This window comes from Plectropomus leopardus, chromosome 12 (assembly GCF_008729295.1).
Source record: "Plectropomus leopardus isolate mb chromosome 12, YSFRI_Pleo_2.0, whole genome shotgun sequence".
In the NCBI taxonomy this organism is placed as follows: domain Eukaryota; kingdom Metazoa; phylum Chordata; class Actinopteri; order Perciformes; family Serranidae; genus Plectropomus; species Plectropomus leopardus.
Genome location: NC_056474.1, coordinates 3,551,374 through 3,574,455, shown reverse-complemented (window position 1 = coordinate 3,574,455; position 23,082 = coordinate 3,551,374). Strand labels below are relative to the sequence as shown.

Below are 23,082 nucleotides of genomic sequence, written 5' to 3'. Positions count from 1 at the left end.
AAGTACGGCGCATAATACGTACCACACTTATATCAGCTGAGCTCACTCATGTTTTACTTACTGCAGTGTTGCAGAGCTATGACTCAGCTTCTGTGACAACTTGCCATTTCAAACGGCTGAAACATAAAACCCAAAATGTGTCACACTCTGAAAGTTTTTCCCCCGTTTGCAGCCATCAGAGACTCTGCGTTCAATCATTGACAACAAATGGAGCAAGGTGACCTGCAGAGAACGTCCCAGATGAAGTGAAACTAAAACAAACAGTGTGTCCGATGTTCTTGTCAGCGGGCTTCAATCAAACAGCTCAGAGTGTGACGCTGCAGCGAGTGTATATTTGGTTTCCTTTGAGCTGCTGTAACAGTCGGGGCTGATTCATTACTGCAGGCATTAAGGCCACCCTTGAAGCAAACAGCCGGGTGTTGTATGGCAGCCGATTGCCTGGAACCTGGTCCAGATGCTTGTTAACAGAGGACGAGTAATGGACCACATCTCTCTGGTAGCTAACTGCAGGACAGGCTGGAAAATCGTGGGTCAAACAGAAGTCCCCCCCCACCCCTGTCACAAATACAGAAGCTCTACTGTGCAATCGTCCTTGAGTGTTTATTAGAAAAGACTTCAGTTCCTCTGTTTGCTGCCATCTGCCAGATATTGATGATCTAATTTACAACAGGATCCCTGCCACGTGTAATTAGTCATCGGAAAGATTCAATGGGATGGTTATTTTACAAGCCAGAAACCGACACAGCTAAGAAGATGAGTAAGTTCACTTCTGTAGTTAAATTAGCTGACGAAGGAGTCACTAAGTGTAGGTTCATGCCCATAGTTTCCTGGTATAGTCTGGTTTACAGTTTTATGATTCTTCCCGTAAATCGCTGGAGTCCCCCACCCCCCCTTCACCGGAGTCATGTAGCAGAGCAGTCATGGGAACTGTGGTTGAATCTTAATTAGAGAGGTTGCGATGCGTATGTGTGTCAACAAGTCGAACAGGATTGATGATGCGCGTGTAGCTGAAGTGGTTTTTGGAACATGGTAATTGCAACCTAGTACCTGTTGGCTTTGAGAGCTAAAACCAATATTAGAGTTTTGAGGGCAAACTGGGAGTTTTGGATGCAGACAAACATTGAGATGACAGACTGGCAACAAAAAATACAGCTGAGGAATAACCTAAAAGGGACTGTTCTTTATTTATCAGAGGAGTGCGGTAGTTCGGTGTGATTTCATTGTTTTTATTTAATTTATATTTTTTTTATTTTGACTCGCCCTGGAACTACTGTCCTTGAGCCTCAAATGATTGCCTGGAGGAAATGCATGACCCTCTTTCCACCATAAATATTTACAGTGTTTTACATACAGTCGGTGTTGGTCGGCACTCAGTTTGGAGAAGCAGGCAGCAGTCTGGAGTATGACATGAAAACTACTGCTGTGAATTGGGGTCAATGAGAAACTGTATTTTAATCACTTAAAAAGATTCCTACCTAAAAAAAATATCAGTTTAAGGGGACGCTATTTAGAATATTTTCACCACTTTACCCTAATGTCAGTGATTTCCAATTGGAAAATGAATCCCTAATATCACTCTCCTCAAACCCAGACTCCAGTGAGAAAAACAATGATTTAACATTGCTGAACACAGGAGCTGCCGGTATACTGCTGCCTCGATTTATCATTTGTTTGTCTTGTTATGTGACTTTGGCATTTAAAAGGGATAGTTCGGATTCATCAAAGTCACACAATAACACAAACTAACTAAGTGATCGAAGCAGCGGTATTTCAGCAGCTCCAGTGTTCAGAGAGCTAAAATTACTGTTTTTCTCAATGGAGTCTGGTGACAAGAGCATAGATGGGGAGCTAATGCCATTAACAGCCTCGCTGTCTGAACGGACTGACTGACAGAGCAGTAAAGCAGCAAAAATACACTCCATATGGCAAACACTAAAACTCATTATGATCTTTTTGGGTGGGACTTTTTTTAAGTGGCTAGAATATGTTTTGTTGCTGACCCCCATCCACAGCAGTACATTGCTTAGATTTGGTGTTGGACTGCAGCCTGCTTCTCCAAACTGGGCGTGTGCCAACTGACATCTACTGTATGTAACACACTGCCAATGGATAAGTGTGCTATACAACACCACTCCACAAAAAATCTGAACTATCCCTTTAAATGATTTTTAAGACGGAAGCCTACATCGTGCATGATTTGTTCACACAGTGTCGAAATTTGAAAGTCCCCCGATAATTTCTGTTTTTACAGTTTAATTTTGCAATACTTAAATAAAACATGCCTTTTAAAACTGCTGCCAAGATTTGAGGTTCAGTGGGCATTTAAAATAAATACAAAATACAACCATCTCAAGCTTTACATCCCTCCTGTATGACAAAGCATTGGTTCAACATACTGTGTCAAAGGACAGTTGGAAATGTGAAAATTCAATGATAATTTCTGTTTTTACGGTTTCTGGCTATGATAAATGGTGTAATTTTGCTTATTTTTAAAGAAAAAAAGACTTTCAAACCTGTGGACGGGTTTGGAAAACATGTTTTCTTTAAAAATCTGATTTAAAGCACATACAGCCATTAAAAGTGATCTGTCCCTCTTCGAAGCCAAAATATAAATGCATGTCCCCCTCCAGTGCTTAAAAAAATATTTGATATGCCTCTCCTGTTTTCCACTCCCTCCACCCTCATAAATAATGAACAGTCCCTAACGGGTTCTTTTAGCATCATGTAAACATCCTTGCAGCCATAAATCCAAACAGAGTGAAATCCAGCAGCAAATATAGCAAAAAAGGGGGATTTTATTTTAGCAGTGTCTGATCGCAAACCACTCTGGTGCTAATCCAGAAAGAAGAGTCAGACAGTAAAACTAAGAAAAGTGTCCCACAAAGCCTCAACTGAGCCAGCAAACTCTATAAAATAGCAGGCTCATCTCATGTGGTGTCTTTTAAAGACTCACTCGCTGAGGTTAGCTAAACACATCTGTGGCGTTTCAGGACAAGCAAATGTGTACTTGTCTCAACAATAAGCACTTTGGTTCTTGAATTACAAACTTTTTTTGTGCTTTTTGGTTCAAGTGAAACATGGGAAAAAAAGATCCTCAATGAGAGATGTGAACACAGAGAGTAAACAAAATCCTGCGTTCTGTATCCTTCCTAATGAAATCCTCGATGCTGTTACAGAGGTGTCAGAGTGGACAGACATTTACACAAGTCCCTATAACACTGACTGTTCGAGGCGGTAATTACACGCTGTTATGCTGCCTCGCCGTTCTGTAAAAAAGGTACAATAGCAGAATAGGAGGGGCAGAGTTTTCTCACCGTTGAGGCACCACAGGAAGTAGTAATAGCACTGAATCGAGGTCTGTGTTAAAGGGAAAGCAGGCAGGACGGGATCATGAACGGGACTATAGGGACATTTTGACGGCGTGTTATGCATGCCAGCAACAGTTTGCGGCTTACTCAAAGATGAAAAACAGTGACTGTAAATGTCCACAAACTGGGAAAACAGTGAGGTCAAAGAAGTGGCCAAAACAACAACAACAACAACAACAACAACAACAACAACAACAACAACAACAACAACAAAATAATGCAGCTTTACTTTTAGGTTTTTTTGAATTTGTCAATAAATTGTATCATTTACAGAGAGAGACATTATTTTTGCCCAATGCAATAAAATTAAACAGTTGAAAACTGCTTTTAGAATGTTTCATAAATAATAATTAATATTTACTGAATTTTAAACTTGATTTTTAAATAATCATTTTATTTTTGCACCTCTTGTCTGCACTTTTGCAACTTTTTAATGGTGATATTTATCTTAAATTTTTTAAATCGTTAGTAAATAATTTTAAAAGAAAGAAAAAAAGATATTGCATTAATCAGCATGAGACTCGTGAGGATGAGATGGACGTAAGGTCACAGTGAGCTTGAATCTTTGATCGCTAAATTCTGATCAGTCCAAGTGGAAGTTTCCCAAATCTGAGGAAATTCTTAAGTCATCACGTTCATGAAAATGGGACATAAGAACAACCTGTAAACATAACGTTTTAATCGAAAGCATAATAAAACTGCATGCCATTATCACAAAGATTTCATTGTCTGTTATTCTGGGTAGGTGCTGGTTTACACTCTGTTTTTACTGAATGTAAAGTATGTAATCGTGTGTCTTTAAACACACGAGTGCTTGAACAGTGTGGTCATTTATTTTTTTTACATATATCACCACATCATATCGCTCTCAATAACAGGATAACTGAGACATATGGAATTAGCATCATGTGTTTCCAGGTACTGATTTGTAATCCTGACATAGCTTTTTATTACATTTTTATATAAATCATATGAGGTTTTATGTGTTTGAAATGGAAAATAAGTGTTGTAAATCTTAGTTCCTGGATTTAAAGAAATGGCTTCGTGGGTAGAAATACCCACAGGTGCAGTATATTTCAGGTTAACACAATATGTTTGCAAGAGAACAAAATCTCATAAATGAGGCTGGCTGACCATGAAAGAAAACATGCGAATTACGTAACTCGTTTCACAGCTGTCGCTTGTGTTTTTATAAATGACACGAGAGACTGGTATCCCAGTAACAGAGAGAGCTGGCCGGAGGCTGAGAGTTTACACTTCTCTAAATAATTTGTGCGGCAGGGCCTCCATTTTCAAAATAGGTTAATCCTGTGAAACCAATTTTGTGGGCTAAGAGTGTGCTAGTAAATTATAATTTACTCTACTTTCTGGTCATTAACCTTTATTTATCCAGAGGAAATTGAATGAGCGCAGCCGCCTGCTTCACATTCTTACACACATTCACCCGTTGGAAACTTATAAAAAGACTACAGCTCTCTAAACACTGTGCAGGTGGAGATTAAAAACGAGAGTAGATTTTGGGAGACACAGAAGTGCTACTTATTGATTTCCCATAGCCATAATATTTCAAACATGTAGGCAAGATGCTCTCTTGTGACATATGAAAGATCTATGGTCCTCAGGACATCAGTGGGTGGCCCACTAACCGTCCCAAAAGTTAGAACAAAATGTGGTGAAGCAGCGTTTTGTTATCATGCAGCACAGACCTGGAAAAGACAAGCCCCGACTACTTTAAAGTCAAAGCTAAAAACATTTCTTTTTTTGCATCCTTCCCCGACGGATGACTGTAAACTTATTATTAAACTAGATTTTTCTATTATTTAAAATAATAATGAATAAGCACTTTTGCTTTTTTTTCCCAATGATTTTTATTTAAATAAATTTAAATTATTTAGTAATTAATTTTACCTTTATGTCTTATCTTAATTTTGTATTCTCTATTGTTCTTTAAAGCACTTTGAATTGCCCTGTTTTACAATATGTGCAATATAAATATAGCTGCCTTGCCAAAATAAAAAAGTTGACCTTGTACATACAGCACCACTTCTCAAAGGTTTTTCTCTTTTAACGTCCAAATTCTTTAGAAAAGTTCTCAGATTTCCTGAAGAATCAGGCACGAGGAATACTACACCTGAGAGTAATTCACTTTCATTTAGAAATATATGTTGTTCATCTTTTTAACTGTCAGTATTGGTCTTAAAAGTCTGTTGTAATATTTTTAAAAGGCTGGAGACTCACTTTCATATTCACACTCAATTTTTCATGATGTCTAGGTCTTTTTTTTAACTTTTTTATACCGTCTATGGTTTTCACAGAGGTTGCAATATTTTCGCTCTTGACAAAACAAACTAAAATTTATACTGTAAAAATGCAATCACAGTGACGGTCAAGGGAGTAATTTTGGTTTGAAAAGAGAGTCTGTTTATGTGTGTTTGAATACCATTTCCTGTATTTCTACACACATTTAGGGATTACCGTAACAAAAATAAAGTCCGGTAAAATAATTACTTTAGTCACAATGCTAAATTCTGCCAGAATAGTACTAAATCTGCCACTCCTATGGGGGATTTTTTTTGGAGTGTAACAGGGCAAAATCAGCCAATCAGTTCACATTCTCAGCAAGGATCTGACGGCTGGCCAAAAGGCGTATTAGGCAAGATTTTTGTGGTTAAAACAATAATCAGACATAAGAGACACAAACAGTATTTTGAAAAGAGATGGGGACATGTATGGAATCATTTTTGTGACAAAATAATCAAAAGAAAATAAAACTCACTTAAGAAAAAAAAAACGTCTCAAAAGTAAAACTTACTACATGCAAATAAATTATTTGTATGAGCATGTTAAGTCTTGGTCTGAGTTTTGAGAGAAAATAAGGTTTAATTTCTCCAGATCAAACACATTGCTTAGTTGGGAGCAGAATCCTGCCCGCTGTGGGATGAACAGCTGGATTTTCTGCTCAAAGGGGTCAATGCAGGTCTGAGGATTATCGGATATGCAGAGGAGTTTGTTCTTCCTGGTACTTTGTAAGTAATATGCATAACAGCTGAACAAAATGGTCTGTTTTTGTTTCGTCTTTGACCACTACAAAAATTTCACGGCAATACGAGCTGTCAAACAGCTTCAGCTGAGAAACCTAAACAAGCGGATCATGAGGTGGAGTTCCCTGAAAGATTTATTTATACTGAGGAAAAAGGCCCAACCTGATGCTGCTGACCTGACACTGAAAGCTGCAAAGCTGCACAAAGACGCAGAGTGTTGATTAGAGGTAAACGATACCTTTTTCACCCCCAAAAACTGAAGTGAGCACAAATTTATGCTGAAAAGTGACTCAAGAATGAAGTCCTTCAAAGCTGCTGTTAGTACCAAGAACTGACACATTTATTATAATTTGTGTATCAATCAAACTACTGCAATAACAATACTGTAAAACCAGAATTACCACCTCGCAGTTGTATAGCTCTGTAAACATTGATGCTTCACACACATCTCCCCCCTGCAGCACAGAAGATCTATACGATCAGTGCAGTTTCAAGATCAGTGTCACCAATTTCAGTCTCTGACCAAATGTCTGAGTTTGAGAAATGACTTTGCCAAAAGTGTTTTTGCAGAATATTATGATGTCATAGTTAAGTTGCTCTTTGACTTTTGGACATAAAATGTCATCTTTTTCTCCTATTTCACATTTATGTGAAACTTTGTTATAACTAGCGCAAGTTTTATTAGTTCACAATGGCCTTGACCTTTGACCTTCAATCACCATATCCTAATATGTTTATTCTTAAGTATAATTGGATGTTCTTGCTAAATTTGAAGAAATTCACCCGGGGCCTCTTGAGATATTACACTAACAAGAATGTGACGAAAGAGGTCACAGTGACCAGTTATCTTCAGTTCATCGTTGAGTCCAAGTGAACACATGCGCTAAATTTGAGGAAAGTCCCCCAAGGCCTTTTTGAGAAATTGGGATCAGAGCGACCTTGACCTTTGACCACCTAATTCTAATCAGTTCATCCTTGACTCAAAGTGGACGTTTGTGCCAAACTTGGAATAGAAATTCCCTCAAGGTGTTCTTGAGATATTGCCTTCACAAGAATGACACAGACGAGGTCACAAAGACCTTGACATCTGACCTATGAGCACCAAAATCTAATCAGTTCATGGGTAGGTTTAAGTGCACATTTGGGCCAAATTTGAATAAATTCACTCTAAGTGTTCTTAAGATTAAAAGATGGATGGATCTAATGGATCTAAAAAGTCCATTGTTGAGTCTAAGCGATATTTTGTGCCAAATTTAAAAAAAAAAATCTTTTTAAGTGTTCTTGAGAAATTGCCTTCATGAGGATTGGGCTGACGGAGAAGGAACCCGAAAACATAAGCTTATGGCCAGATATTCTCAGCGTAAAAGCCTAAAAAGGTCTACTGAGAACAAGAAGGTTTCAAAAGACCTTGAGTGCTAACGGGGAGTCAAACACATGAAAATCAGGTCCTGCCAATGTCCAGGTGGACCAGGAGTCTACAGACAATAACGTCACTAATGAGGAGCCTCATGGCTGCAAGTTGCCACCTCCTTTCTGAACATGACAGCTCAGCGTGCCAGTCTGACTCCTGTAGCCAAGTCTACAGAAAAAGGTGCTGATGACAGTTTTTCCAGAAATCCAGAAGTAGAAATCCCTGCGCTAACCAAATGAGCGATCAGAAGCTACGGCAAAACCGTGACAAAACTTACTGGTGATGCCAATACCGCTAAGTCATGTCTAAATATTGAAGCTTTGCTTAAAGTCCAGGTGACAAAACCACTGATGACTGTGGAAACACAGCTTGAAAATGAAGTGTGGAATGTAAAAACCACCACAAGACCCCAACAGAGGAGGTGATTACTCTTCCATCCCTGGTTTTATCGATACTCCAGCTGGAAGAGGCAGACAGAAAGGCAAAAGATATTTCTTTCAGAGAAATTCCTTCTGAACAAAAAGCCACTAATCAAGATCCGAAGGAGGCACACGGCAAATGATCTCAATGTTTACCAAGAGGACAAGGAGACAAGTTGATATTGAGACAATCCAACTCGTTTAGTTATCCTGAATTTCAAAGGATCAATGACAAGACAAGATCCAAATCCATATCCATACAATATATACAGTATCATTAGTAGCAATGCTGTTAATCAGGTATGTGTGAAAACAAAAAACACACTCATTCATACCTTTCCTCACTTAGAAAGTTGCAGAATCAATAAGTGTCAGTAAGAACAATATCAGATGATCTCTCATTCTTTACAAGTTAAGATCACATTTTATTAAATTAGCACCTCTTGAATTTAATGTTCTTTATCAACTTCCTCGTCATGCTTAATAATCTTTGTAAGATGTTTTTGGTTTTTGCTGTATTTTATGTTCAACTGTGCAAAGCAAATTCCTCTTAATCTGAGCAAAGAAGAGAAACAGAAGTGAGGAAAGTAATAAAAAAAAATGAAACAAAAAAAACCTCCACAATTCAATCACTCAGTTAATTTTACTGACACCACGAGCATCAAAAAATACAGTATTACCTGCATAGTAAACAAGAGAGATGCAAAAAAAGAGAAGATGTAGAAGACTATTTTTAAAAAAGCTAAAGAAAAAAGTCCTGTGAAATGTTTTTATAATTATCATAATTAGATATTTAAAATTATGTCACAGAATTATTATAATTGTTTTTTATATTAAAATATATTTTTTCAGTCATTTGCTGCTTTTGTTTTTTAACTTTCTCTTCTTGTAGTTTTTTTTGGCAATTTTTCAGGTAATTTTCTTCTTCTCATGTTTTGGAAAATAAATAAATAAATAAATAGATAAAGCCAATTTTACGGTACCCCTAAAATGTCCTGGAAGCATGCACACATATATGAGAGTTTTTTTAAATTTGTTTGACCCCAAATCAAAGACGTGATCAGTGTAGCCTCGAGTTTGTACAACTCTCACATTGTCTGTGCTGGTAAAAAAGAAAAACTCAAATATTTTGATAAATGTGATCATTTGTATCACCGATGTGTGAACACACCCAATTCCATAATACCGCGGGCTACTTCAGTTTTCAGTTGTAGCCAGAAAATATTCTTTGGCACTTTCAGGATTTCTTAGAGGCAATTTGGGTCAAAGTCAACTCAGTGGGAGCAGGTGAATAACACGGTCTCATGTTGCAGAAACTAAGAATGTGTTATTGGATCACAATTCATGCATGTCATCTGAGCAAGAGGCATGAGCTGCTGTTACCTTTAGACACAGTGATCCTTCAGGGGCTAAATACTCCAAATAGAGCTTTTAGAAATGTGAAATCTACTGTATCTCCAAGCTAACAGCAGAGGGTTTTTTTATATCATAGTTTATTTTTACTGGATGTTCTTTCTTCAATGTTTCACATATCTGCATTTTCAATTTTCTGCTAACTGGTTACGAGATTTGACCAGACATGTCTTAACTGTCAAACTGTGAGTGCGTGGACACACTGAGAAGGAGGGAGGAATCTACTTAGATACTGTACTTGAGTACAATTTTGAGGTACTTGAGTAATTCCATTATATGCTACTTAATACTTGTAGTACACATTTCAGACAGAAATATTTTAGATTTTACTCTTTAGTTATTTGCAGGGCTTCTGACACATTCATTTGTTAGTGGCAGCCCGCCTCAATTAAAGCATCTGCTGCAAAATATAGATTTTAAATTTTTTAACAGGAACGTACATTAAGAATGCTGTTGAAATACTTATACAGTTATTTGTTTGACACTCTTGGAGCACAGAGCATTAGGCATAGTGAAAGTGAAACACTCAGGCTGTTTACACGGCAACAATTCTTGCTTGAAACATTAAACTGTTGCTGAGGATTGGCCTTTCACGACAACAACGATTTGGAGAAAATGCAAACTTTCGAAACTCCGCTCCAGAGTGTAATCTTTTGACAACACAACCCCTTCTGTCGCCATGTAAACAGTTGTGCTTTTTTTAAAGGACGCACACAGAATACAAAAAATAAAATAAAAATGGTAATTTTCCATCTGCATGTGTGCATCTTTTTAGCAGCACATCTTGGTGTTTCCCAGAAGCATCTGTAGCACCAAACTTTTTTAACCACACCTACTGTAAGTGTTTTAGTGGCACATTACATTTTTTTTGCAGCTGTGTTTGTGGCACCAAACGAGGGTGTTTTTCACTGTCAAATCACAAGGTTTCCCAGAGGCATTTGAGCGAACAGACCTGGATGCTTTTCATCGACCCATCCCTCAGTTTCAAGCTGCTTTTATGCCATCAAATTTTGATGGGAAAAATTTCTTCACCACAGGATTACTGATAAGTTTTAACACAGAACAATGTCAGTTCACTGCTCACACACAACCTCTGCATGTAGTGAATGTGAGACACATTATAAACTGTGGTGCAACGGTCTTAACATCCAAAACACAACCATGGCTACCCACAATCAAAGCAACGACAACGGCCATAGCTATTTACCCTCTGCAAGCACATAACCTCAATTTCCAAAATGTCAAACCTTTCTTTTAAATGAGACTCCATTTAATCATTGGGACAGATGATTTAAAAAGTTACTCCACCATCGGTATGAAGCAAATAAAAGAATGAGTGTTGTTGCAGGAAATAACATATTAGTGCAGGAAATGTGAATGTGTTTTCGTTATTTTCCTAGGTTGGTATTAACATCTGATCCTTCTGTTTCAGCACATGTAAGTCATCAAACAAAATCACATTTCCTTTACAAACAAATGAGCTTTTGTTTCATTATTTCTAAACTCGAGCCAAAAGGCAGGTGTGGACCTGTCCCTCTTCCTCCATCAGTGCTCACCTTTCCCTCCGTGCTCGTCTCCTGGCAAGCCCAAACATTTACAAGCAGGTGTGGATCTGTGAGAAACTTTGACTGAGCGCAGATGGCAGGAAATTCCAGTGAAATGACAGAGGTTCGGTCCAAACCACAAGACAGTGTGAGCAGAGCCCGTGAACCGTTTACAGCGAGCCCAGCAGCAGCATGAAGCGCCTATATGTACTCGACTTGGACTCCTCGGCCTGCCAGCGTCTTGAAATAGGAGCAGCTTTGCAAGACGTCTGCTAAAACTCTTCTGCAGCAGACTGAGTCTGTTGTGGTGGGTACAGACTGACTCCAATGCGTCTTTCAAAACAAATTTTGGGTGGTATTTGGTCTGTGAAACCGTGTGAAAATAGATTATGTTTTGCATCTAGTGGCTTTTTATAGAGCTAAGTTTGGTGAAACATCAGTATTTCTGCCAATAGATCCGGCAGGACTATATCAAGCAAGACTTTCCAGCTCTTCAAGCCGCACTCCTCCGTATGATGTCATGGGAGAATGTATTTTACACAGCAGACAGGAGTGTTAATGAATGGACTTAATGTTTGTTTTTCTATGTAATTTTGAATTTTTACATTGTTAGCATGATAAGTAAACTAACGTTGAAAAATTGTGAACATGGTTTTTTTAACTGGTTGTTAGACCACCTACATCTAGCACTGACGTTAGAGACTTCAGGTGAACTTTGAAGCAATCACGTCACTAAAAAAATAAAGTTAAATAAGGCTACCAAAAGAGAAAAGAAAGAGAGAGAAGTGAGGCAGATAACAATCAGAGGGAAATCAGCTGTTGGCAACAATTGGCACAATTTTTCAGAGTGGTTTAATATCAGTAGCCTACATTATGTGCAGCGGTGCCCCAAATAGAGAGCCGGGGGGGGCATGGCCCCTCTGATGTCCACCACCCCTTGTAAAAATGACTGGGGACCTACATTACTGTCTTAAAGAGACTATGTGTGCTTATTTTTTTAAGCCAGTGCAAAGGTAGTGGTATCTTGTAAAATGATTAAATGGAATCGGCCAGCTAGCTATAGCTTGTGGAGATATACAGCTACAAACTTATGTCAAATTTTGGTGAGGGAACATCATTTTCAAAAGGATCCTTTGAACTCTCACCTCAAGATATGTGAATAAAAAAGGCATTTTTATACAGAAATTGTGCAATAGGGCCTCCACAAAGTCTTTGCATTTTTACACAAGGCCAAAAAACTGCACCCTCACGCTACTGCAGTATGTGATGTAGAGATAAACTACACTCAAACAAGCAGTTCTGAAGAAGCATAATGACCCCCAAAGACTGTGACTGGAAAAATAGTATGTTGAAAAGAAAGCATGAGTTACAAAACACTACTGATGAACCAAACAACCCAGTGTGTTTACTTGATTTAGTTATTTGTACAGGAGAGACAAAGGCTGTATTAAAAGGGGAAGGGGAGCCAAAGAGGCTGCACATACATGTAAAGCCCAGATTCTTTATGCCAGCAGATAACAATAGCTTTCTAAAAAAGGATAGTGAAAGTTTTGGAGTCACATTGCAAATACATTTGGGATTAGAGGGGAGGGAATGTAGCCGAGACAGTGCAGCAAAGAAAATTTAATTAGACCAAAACGAATTAATAATGTAAACACACACTTGATCCAAGTTAGGACTGTACTTAGTGTAACAACATGTTTTCCTGCCAAAACAACAGTTTTTTGTCTATGAAAACTAAAATGTCTCTTTCCAGCAGAGCCTCTGAATCCTTTAAAGCACTCCTTTTAAAAAATATTTCATGCTAAAACTTTGAAAAGTAAATCCATATTTCCTCTGGGAGCGGATGAAACGAGGAAAGCTGTGTGAATGCCTGCTTCGTCGATTCCGCGAGGCGTCATTAATCTTGACAGATCTCTTTAATTTAACTGCTCTACTTGTTATGCTTGTATGTTAGTTCTAGGTGGCTCCCAGTAATAATATTTAAACTTTATTGCAACAACTCCCTCTACATGGTCCTCTCTTTACACCAACTCATGCAAAAACAGCACATTATGTTGCTACTGGCTGTGACTACATGCTCTGTAATATATATACTTTATTTATACTTTATACTTTATATATACTTTATTTGACATAGTAATAGTTTTATTTTCTAAGACTGTTCCTCTGTTGCTGAGTTTTTGCTGCCGTTGCACTGATTTAATCAAACTCTCTGCTCTCTTGCTGTTGTGCTGCTGACCTCCCACTGAAGACCTCTTGAGAAATAAACTAATTTGCTTTATTGTGTTATCCTTTATAAAAAGCCTTGTGTCTTCAAATCCAAGTTGTAAACTTTTCAAGAACACAACACAACATAGGGGAGCATTTAGCAGCTAAAGTGACAGATATTTCCCTCAGGAGTTGGTGGAAACCAGACCAGAACTAAAACAGAGAGTGAATATTGGACTCCTGTGGCCAGAAACACTACTCCGATTGAAGCTATCTGCATCATGTCAGCCAGATGTGTAAATAGGCAACAGTTTGCTACTAAATTCGCCATATAATCTTTATGAGATTATGCTATGTTGGATAATGTTTTGAGCTTTTCCAGTTGTTGCCCAAATGGCCAAAATCTATTCATATTACATTAAAGGTCCAGTGTGTAGGATTTTGGGGGATATATTTGCAGAAATGAAATGTAATATAATATTTATGTTTTCTTTATTGTAGGCTACCTGAAAATAAGAACTGTTGCATTTTCATTACCTTAATGACCTATTTAAATCTACATAGCGTATCCTGGTTTACGGAGATGAGCATGTTGCAATGCCATTCTACTGTAGCCCAGAATGGACAAATCAAACACTGGCTCTAGATAGGGACATTTACATTTTCTTAACAGGATGACCACTTTAATTAGACCCCATGTGAGATTAGCAGTGTCAAAAATACACTGATTTGTAACATGAAAATGCTTTATTACATGATTTTATTGGTTTAAATCACCAGGTCTGTTTAATTTGGAGATGAAGAGACCTCTAGAGATAGTTTGGCTCCCAAAAAAAATGTCCCGAATGTCTCAATCTTCAGTTATCAGAGACTCAAGGTGAGCACACATTTACGCATTCACTGCTTTTACTGGTTTTAATAACCTGGTCAATGTGTTTTGGAGAAGACGAAGAAACAATGAACACTGAAGAAAATCTAGCTGGGAGAAGTCTTTGTTTGTTGCAATCCTCACCACTAGATGCCACCAAATCTGCCTAAATTTTACACAGTTCACCTTTAATATGTCACAGACTTTAGCTGCAAAGCTTTCACAGTAATATGGCACACAGTACACAGCTTTGTCTGAATTACAAAACGAAAGTCAGTATATTTGTCTGAATCAACCATTACCTGACCAATAATCAAGCAAGAAAGCAGCTAGTACATTTTCAGTTACATGTATTTATGCATTCTTTGGTCAATAGAAATGATGCGGCAACAACTAATTGTCTACTGCAGAGCAGTGTACATAGCTCTGGTCTACTGACAATGTGAAAGCAGCCTATCACCTGTCTTAACTGACTTTTTCCACATTTTAAAAAATTTGTTGGGAAAAGGGTTTCCATAAATATGGCACTGATACTTGTACTTTTAAATGCAAAAATTTAAAGAATAAGTTTCTAACACTTAGGAGGATATAGTGTCAAACGTCTTGAATCAATGCATCTTTAACACTGTTTGGCATTTTGGACCCCATTTTTCTCCAATATCTTAAGATCGACACATTCAGGAGGTTTTCACTAGAAGCCAAATTATCTGTACAAGTCTCTCCCTCTCCAAAACAAACGGACCCGGGGATTTGAACTGGTAAAAGCAACGAATAAAGCAGTTTGACATGACAAATCAGTGTAACCCCAGTGCTGGCAATTGCAAATGGCCTTCTAACTACTGTGGCCAACTTGCAAAACATGGCTCTATCTAGAGCCAATGTTTGCAACATGCCGATCTCCACAGACAGCGACACGTTCCTAATGTAGATATAAAAAGCTCATTTAAAGGTAACAAAAACACAACAAGTATTACTTTCAGGTGATTATTCACTAATAAAAATATGCTTATTATATCACAATCGATTTCTGCCAATATATCCTCCTAAATCTGACACACTGGATTTAATTGAAATTGTAGCGTTGCTACTTAAATGAAAGGATCTGAATACTTTTTCACTACTGTCCGACGAATCACTCAACCAGAAAGAAGAGGGGTTGGCCAACAACTAAAAATGGAATCAAACCAAAGAGCCTCCATACACACGCATACATCTTTAACACATTTGTTTTCTATTCAAGTATTGTGACAATAACCCCAAGCAAGAATCTGGAGTTTATAATCATCATGTAGAGATAAACTACCCTCCATGTATTAACTGGAACATTTATAATCCCACTAATTCACTGGACTGTGCTAAGAAGAAAAGTTCTGCGACTTGAAATAATTTCCCGAGTAAACATGATTTAAAAGGACATTGGCCTGCAGTTAATGCACACCAGAGACAATGTTGAAACAGTTACCTCTGATACTCACAGCGGGTCATATTACCCAGCTGTGTCACCCTTGGGTGTTGCAAAAGAGCACGCACCTCAAAGCCAGGAATAATATTTCTGAACCAAAATGAGCTCTGCTTGTAGGGCAATCACTGTTAATGTCCGTGAAAGGTATGTAGGGAGCGGGCAGCTGAGAAAAACAAGTGACGAACCGTTTCATGTGTATGAACACAGGCACGGCTGTCATAAAACTGCAATTGAGCTAGCATGAGATCGGATGTGACAAATTCAGACTGCAGGCTGTGTTTTTCAGGGTAACAAATATTTATATAAGAGAAGGCAAATTTGTTTCTTGCCTAACTTTAATAAATCCCATATGATCTGAGCCTCTCTGTGACTTTGAACCCTTAATTAAATACATTAGGTCATCTTGTTCCATGTAATGTAAACATAAGTATTAAAGGGGCATTAGTCAGTAAGCTGTGACTTTAAATTACCTCTGTTGGCCACCGCAGGGAATTGCAGTAATGAGTTCATCCAAATATTGCTTAAATTTTAATCAAATTTACTAAAAGTCAACAAAAGAAATTTTGCCTCAACAGGTGTTTCCACCAGGGGTGTTTCCAGGATTTGAGGACATTGGGGGCTGAGCCCAGACCTCTAAAGGAAAAAAAAAAAAAAAAAAAACCTTAAAATGTTTAAAAGAAAAAAAGGCATGTTCTCTTTGACACAGTTTTGGCAATTTTTCTTTTAATTATTGTTTTTATTTTGGAAGGGACCACAATAGAAATTACCAAAAATGACACCAGGACTGTAAAAAACATAAATGATCATTGAATCATTAAATTTCTGATGGTCCTTGAACACATCACGTGGGATGAACACCAAACACCTCATTCCTTGTCCCCGAGTCACTCAGGGAGGCTCAAGGCAAATTTAACACTATACTGTTTCTGATTCACCACCCTCAGAGAAATCATATTATTCTCATACCAGTTCATGTATGGGGCAGTTATCGACAGACATCAACTCCATCACACCAAAGAACAATGCTTAAAGGCTGTAAATACAGCTGACCAAATAAAAAGTAAAAGCCAACTCACTATGGTGTAAACCATAAACTAACAAAAAGATAACATTAACCAGCATAAACCACCATGTTCTGATAAGATGCATTATAAACACTGACATAAAGAGACATTTGTGTGTTCTTGGGAGCAGTGAAAACGCTTTTGAAAGGCTAAATTGCATCAAGAAGCAGAATGAAGCAGAATATTTTGTTAGATAAAAACATGCTGTGAATTTTGGAAAGGATGATACTTCTATCTTTTTTCATTAATTTTGATTTTTGGCCTTCACTCTGCTCTTGAGCTATTGGAAATGTTTGTGCCAGTGTGTTTGTTGTCCTACTTGATGGAGTAGTAAAGTAGGTTTCATTACATACCTTATTCCTAGGTCCCCATGATGACTTGCATTATCTAATATTGGTGATACCAAACAGTAAGCTAATCATCTTTCTGAGAGCTACTGTAAAGTAAAACATGTAGAAAACATCACCAGTTACACCTCAGACAGTATAACGTGACCACACCTCTGCTGTCTCTAACTGCCGTCTCAAAGGATCGACTGTTGACCTTCTAACCGTTAGCTTGCCTTGCTATGCTAACGTAACGGAGCCCGAGCTAGCTAACAGTAAACAGCTACTGCTTCTAAATGACTATTAACGATTTCTTACGGCTCCTAAACAGACGCCAACACATTCAGCAAACATTTTAAGTAATTCTGTATTGATACCTCCATGTAAAGTTAATAAACAAAATGTTTTCACAGCTAATGCTCCTCTTGTCTGCCTTAATGACACACTACACATTTTTACTACCTCTGATTTATCAAGTCTTAGTTTTACTGCGTGAAACATGATGCCGAATTTTGCAGAAGAGTTCGGTGATATCAGTAATATAACACAGTTAAATAAATAACTTTAGATATTCATTCAAATCTCATAATTTATGGCCTGCTGCATTTGATTTGTGTAGGACGGGGGAAGACAAAGAGGATATCAAAGGATATCATATGCTAATGTTTAGTGACAGACCTGTAATGCAGGGTGTCATTCTCTTCCATAATTTGTAAATGTGAAAACATAGTGTGTGCATTAGACCATAAAAATACGAGACAATTAAATCACGTCCCATTTTGATCCAATCAGGACAGTGCATTTTGTTTTTCATTACGGGACAATCCAGTATTAATACAGAACGGATGGAAGCCAAGGACTGTATATAATCTACGACGTTAACGTTCTCTCCGTAAGTAAATTGTACCGTTGGTTACAAAAACAAGCTGTTCAGGCAACTTAAACAACACTGTTGTTGAAGCAAATCATTTAGCTTAGCCTAGTTGTTAGTTATGTTACAAACACAGACAGATCATCAGGTACCAGAGCTCTTCAATGGCATTTAAGGACATGATAAATTAACGTTAGTTAAATAATATATGTAAAATTAAATAATTTTAAAAAAAGCTGCATTTGCTTTATTCAAGGCAAATTACTTTATTAAAGAACTGCCGTTGGCAGTTAGCCACCAAGATTAGCATCCATAAAGTCACTGTAATGAACTAACTTACGTAACTTCCGCTATTCCACCGGAAGTTGCACCTATAATAACTTCTACAGTAACACGTTCACGAATAAGGTGAATAGGATTCTACTGACGCGAGTGACTGTTTTCCAGTTATTAGTCAGACTCCGTGTATTTCCATGAAAACGGAGATAACGCTAAAAGCTAAAAGCTTTTTATTTTGAGAGCTTATTGCCCCAAAACATGAATACATTTTGATTATACGTGTTTATTTTGTTGGTAATAGTATAAAAGCAATATTACATTCAAGGTTGTACTTTGTGTAAACCAACACATACTCGGCACACTTATATTTCAGGCTACAGGCTGCAAACTAGAACTTATTGGTGCTTGTCTCTGAGTTTGTTAATAGAAAAAGCATTCAGTATTACACGACTGTAGTGCAACTTTTCAACAACAGACATACAAACATGAAATTATTTTTGTATATTTAATATTTATATTTAAAAAAGTGTAACTGGTAGACCCAGATCAACAACAGGTGCCCAGCTCAAGCTTTCTATGAAAACGAGGAAAAACTCCCATTTAATATCCTAATGGACACGGACCGAAACCCTGGAAAAGGCAATTCAAAGATAGATCCCCTCTCCTTGGATGGCTGTGTGTGTTTGCATTAGTAATTACATATTTGTGAGGACCAAGTTTTCACCAGAAAATCACTTAGTGGGGGTCAAGAGTAATCAGTCCTCACAAGTAAAGAATGCCTAATGCTTGTGTGTGCACATAAGTTATTATATATTTGTGAGGACAAATTTTAGACGAGAAACTCACTTTCTGAGTGTAAAGTCTAGTCTTAACTCCCCAAAAATCACTCTCTAGGGGTTAAGAGTAATGACTGTGATTAATCCTCACAACTATACAAGAACTAGAAGGCAGAAGGTAGATTCATTTGTCTTTTTTTCTTAAACATAGCTGAAGAAAAAAATTTGTCCCTAAATCCTGCGACATCCTATCTCCAACTAATGCGTGTGTTTTTTGCTATTTTTGCTAGTTTTTTTTTGTGTGGAAGTCTTGAGCCAGATAAGAAGAGCTTATACCACTTCTTTCTCTTCTTCTTCTTCTTTTTGTTGATTTGGCTCTGAAGATCTTCCAGCTGGGAGATCAGGGAGCCCTCGGCCTGCTCCTTCTCTTGCAGAGACTCTTTCAGGCTTTCTGAGGCCTGGAGGAGGGATGTCTTTTCCTTCTGCCACATGTTGCGACGACTCTGCAACTGTTCCTCTGCCTTTGTTAGAGCAGCCATGTGGGTGATGCTCCTCTGTTGTTGATCTTTAAGTTGAGCCTCTTGCTATTTCGGTCTTAAGCAACAGGGAGGTTCTCTCCTGCTGCCATAGGAGACGGTGGCTCTGCAGCTGGTCTTCAAACCTTGTCTTCAAAGCAGCAACAAGGTTTCAGTTGTCACTTTCGATCATCTGCAACTGGACAAAATGGGTTTACCGCAAGTTGTCCAGCTGTGAAGTGAGGGCAGTCTTCTCCGCTTGCCACATGTTGCGATGACCTGTTCCTTTTCCTGATGCTGAGCTTCATAGGAGGCTCTTGCTCTGTCTGACTCCTGCAGCAGGGAGGTTGTCTCCTGGTGCCATCAGCGATAGTCCATGTGCAGCTGGTCTTCGAACTTTGTCTTTAGAGCAGAGACAAAGTTCCTATTGTTGGTCTCTTGCATTTTCAGCTCAGCAGTGAGAGCAGACTTCTCCTCCTGCCGCTGGAGACGTTTGGTGTTAATCTCCTCTTCAGCCTCTTTCAGAGCAGCCTTGAGTTTGGTCCTCTCTTCTCTTTTTCTTTGCCCAGTTGAGTCTGATAAGAAACTCCGGTTGTTTCTGTCTCCTGCTGGAAGCAAAGGAGGTCGGTCTCAAGTTGATCTTGAACTTTTACGGCTTCAGCAACCTCAGCTCTCTGCGCTTCCAGCTAGGACTGATGGGAGGCCTGGGATTTTTTTAAGCATCTTCTTGCCCTCCTTCTTTTGTTTCCACAGAGTTTCCTCCATTTTACTCAAATTCTATTGCATTTTGTTAATCTGAGCCCTCTCAAATGCTAGATCATTTTCAGTTTGTTTAAACTGACAAGACACAACAAAACAGTCCAAGAATAGGAGTAAACATTAAAAACTCCCTCCAAAATCCCCAAACTACAGTGATGAAACTCAAATTTATGATGTCTTTGAGTATTAAGTGCTTAAAACTGCTTCCGTTGTTGTCCCTGCTACACACACACACACACACACACACACACACACACACACACACACACACACACACACACAGAGAAAACAATACCAGCCTTTCCCTGGTACATCAAATAAGCTACATGTTAATGAGAAAGCTTTAGTACAGGTACTTTACTAGATGCTATTTGATAGATATAAGAGTGGTATAAATCTTTATAACACTCAGAAAGAAAGACAACAAGCCTATTCTCCAAAGGGTTGAATTGTTCCTTAAGTAGAGTCTTATGTTATGGTGACTAAAATACGTGAAGAAGTGATGTTTGTATTTCCACCACTTTTGTCCACTTTATCCACCTCAGCCAACGATGAAACAGTTTTATAAGAAAATTTAGATGTTTTTGCTATAATGTCTTGTGTTACCGCAAAGACTTATGCCAATTATAGGTCAGACAAATGCAGACACAGAGCAAAGAGGCAATAAATCAGAATCCTTCATACTGTAGTGATTGTAAATGATCTAATCTTAAGGTCCACTTACAGCTTTTTCCCCGAGTTGTCACAATTCATTTATTCAAATTTAAATCTAAATTCATTTACTTCAATTTTCATTTTAAAAAAAAGTTGCTGGGAACTTGCTGTATATGATGTTGAAAGTTTCCGTTTTGTTAAAGGCAGTTTAACATTTGCTAAAGGCATTTCAACAAATATATTAAAAAAACCTATAGCGGTCCAACCTTATTTTGTTCACCTACATGTGGTCAAATGGACTGGGTTCATTCAGTCGAAATGAATAACTATAACCTCATGACTCTTGTAGAATCAATAGACCTTGTTTCGGGGTTCATCCTTTCACTTGTAATCATTTTGAAACGGTTGTTTACATTTTGCAGAGTCAGCGCTGAAAAACAAAACTGAAATGCTTTTGTTATTTTCTTCCCCTGGTGTGAAATCGAGGCGGACATACACTGCCAGGGCAAACAAATTTTTAGGGGGGCGAAACAAATCTTGGCTCGCTGCTGTCTCTAGCAGCACCATCTATGCTCCATCTGAGCACTTGAACAAACAATCTGAGCATCTGGTGAAATAATCGCTGAGTATTGATCAACAATCTGATCAACCATCCCCCTCCCCAAAAGACATATTAAAGTCATTTTGTGCTTTACGGACCAGCACAAATCTTGTTTATTACCCCTTTAATTGCCATATATATAAGATTAAATGAGGTAAATGATGAAATTAAGTGTGACTCAGCACTCGCTGCACACACCTCTGTGCAATGGGAGCACTGGCAGCGGCCTGCGAGTATAAACCTTGATTCCCCAGCACAAGCTCCATGTCAGTGATACCATGAGACTAATGATTAAAACAAGCCTTCTCATCTGTTTGGCTTCCAGAAAGCCAGATTTCCACCCCCTGCGCAGCACTTTTCATTCCAGCAACATTACATAAATCAGTGCGCTGCAGAGGAGTGGAAAGGAAGAGTCCCATAAGTAATAAGAGGGAAAAAATATCACATTTGGGTAAGAGTTCACTACAGTATAGAGCAGCATATCTATTAATTGCCCTTCTCAAATGCTTGTTGCACAATCAAAACAAGTTCTTGAGTAATCCCTGATACAAAAGCACAATTAGACCTCATAGTAACATTTCTTATGAGGACTGTAGAGCTATTTTCCTCTATTTAGGGGAAGTTTTTCCTCATTTATCACAAACTCTTGACATGTTGTAAAGCTGTTGCAAATCCACCAAACAATGGTTGTACCAGCTGGAATCACTTTGTATGTTTACAGGCAACTGCCAACATTTACAGTGATGTGTATACATCTTTCTTAATCTTTCCATCATGCTCATTGTCAAAAAGGGAAAACGTAGATTTTGACGACAACAGTAATAACTCTGAATCCGCATTTAGATCTAAAACAAACCACAAATAACGTGGTATCGTCTTCATTGTCACTTTAAGTCTCAATGACAGCACGGTTTCGACAACTTTAAACACGTCTAAAACACGTTTTAATAGCAGTAAGGTAACACTGAAAAGGCTGTTCTTACCTTTTTGCGTCCAGTCATAGTTCACAGCGTGTTAGTTGGTCTGTAGCTCGCGCTGGCTGCACGCGGATTGTGCTTCCTTCCCACTGTCACAGCAGCGCTCTCTGCGCCGCGAGCTCACTGTCTGCATCTGCTCCGCTGCGCGCGCACACGCACGCACAGGCAGATTTTTTAAAAAAAAATCTTAATTAACGGAAGATGTGGTGCAGCTGATCTGATTTAGTATCTGTGTTACTTTATTTTTTACAGTGTTTACATTTTGAAGTATGAATTACGGAACTGTGTGTTTTTTTTGTTGTTTCCACAGGGACTCACTGTGTATCTGCAGGGATCAAGGGGTCAAAATGGCAAGGCTGCATGGGTGTGAAAGTTTTTTTTTCTTCTTTTGAATAAAAATAACAGTTCTACTTAGCATTTAGTATTGGGAAAATAACTCTTTTGTTTGTTTTGGATTTTTTTCATTAAATATAAATAACAATGGCATTATGTAGACAAATTAGCATTTAAAGAGTTCAAATTC

At 38.2% G+C, this 23,082-nt stretch overlaps 1 protein-coding gene across 1 annotated transcript in view; it reads right to left on the bottom strand.

The window, feature by feature from the left end:
- Positions 1-22,683, bottom strand: part of LOC121951488 (zinc finger protein GLIS1) — a 52,943-nt gene extending 30,260 nt beyond the window's left edge. The window contains exon 1 of the mRNA XM_042497823.1: positions 22,566-22,683. The gene's annotated coding sequence lies outside the window, so the exon portion shown is untranslated. The remainder of the gene's footprint in view (positions 1-22,565) is intronic.
- Between the last annotated feature and the right edge of the window lie 399 nt (positions 22,684-23,082).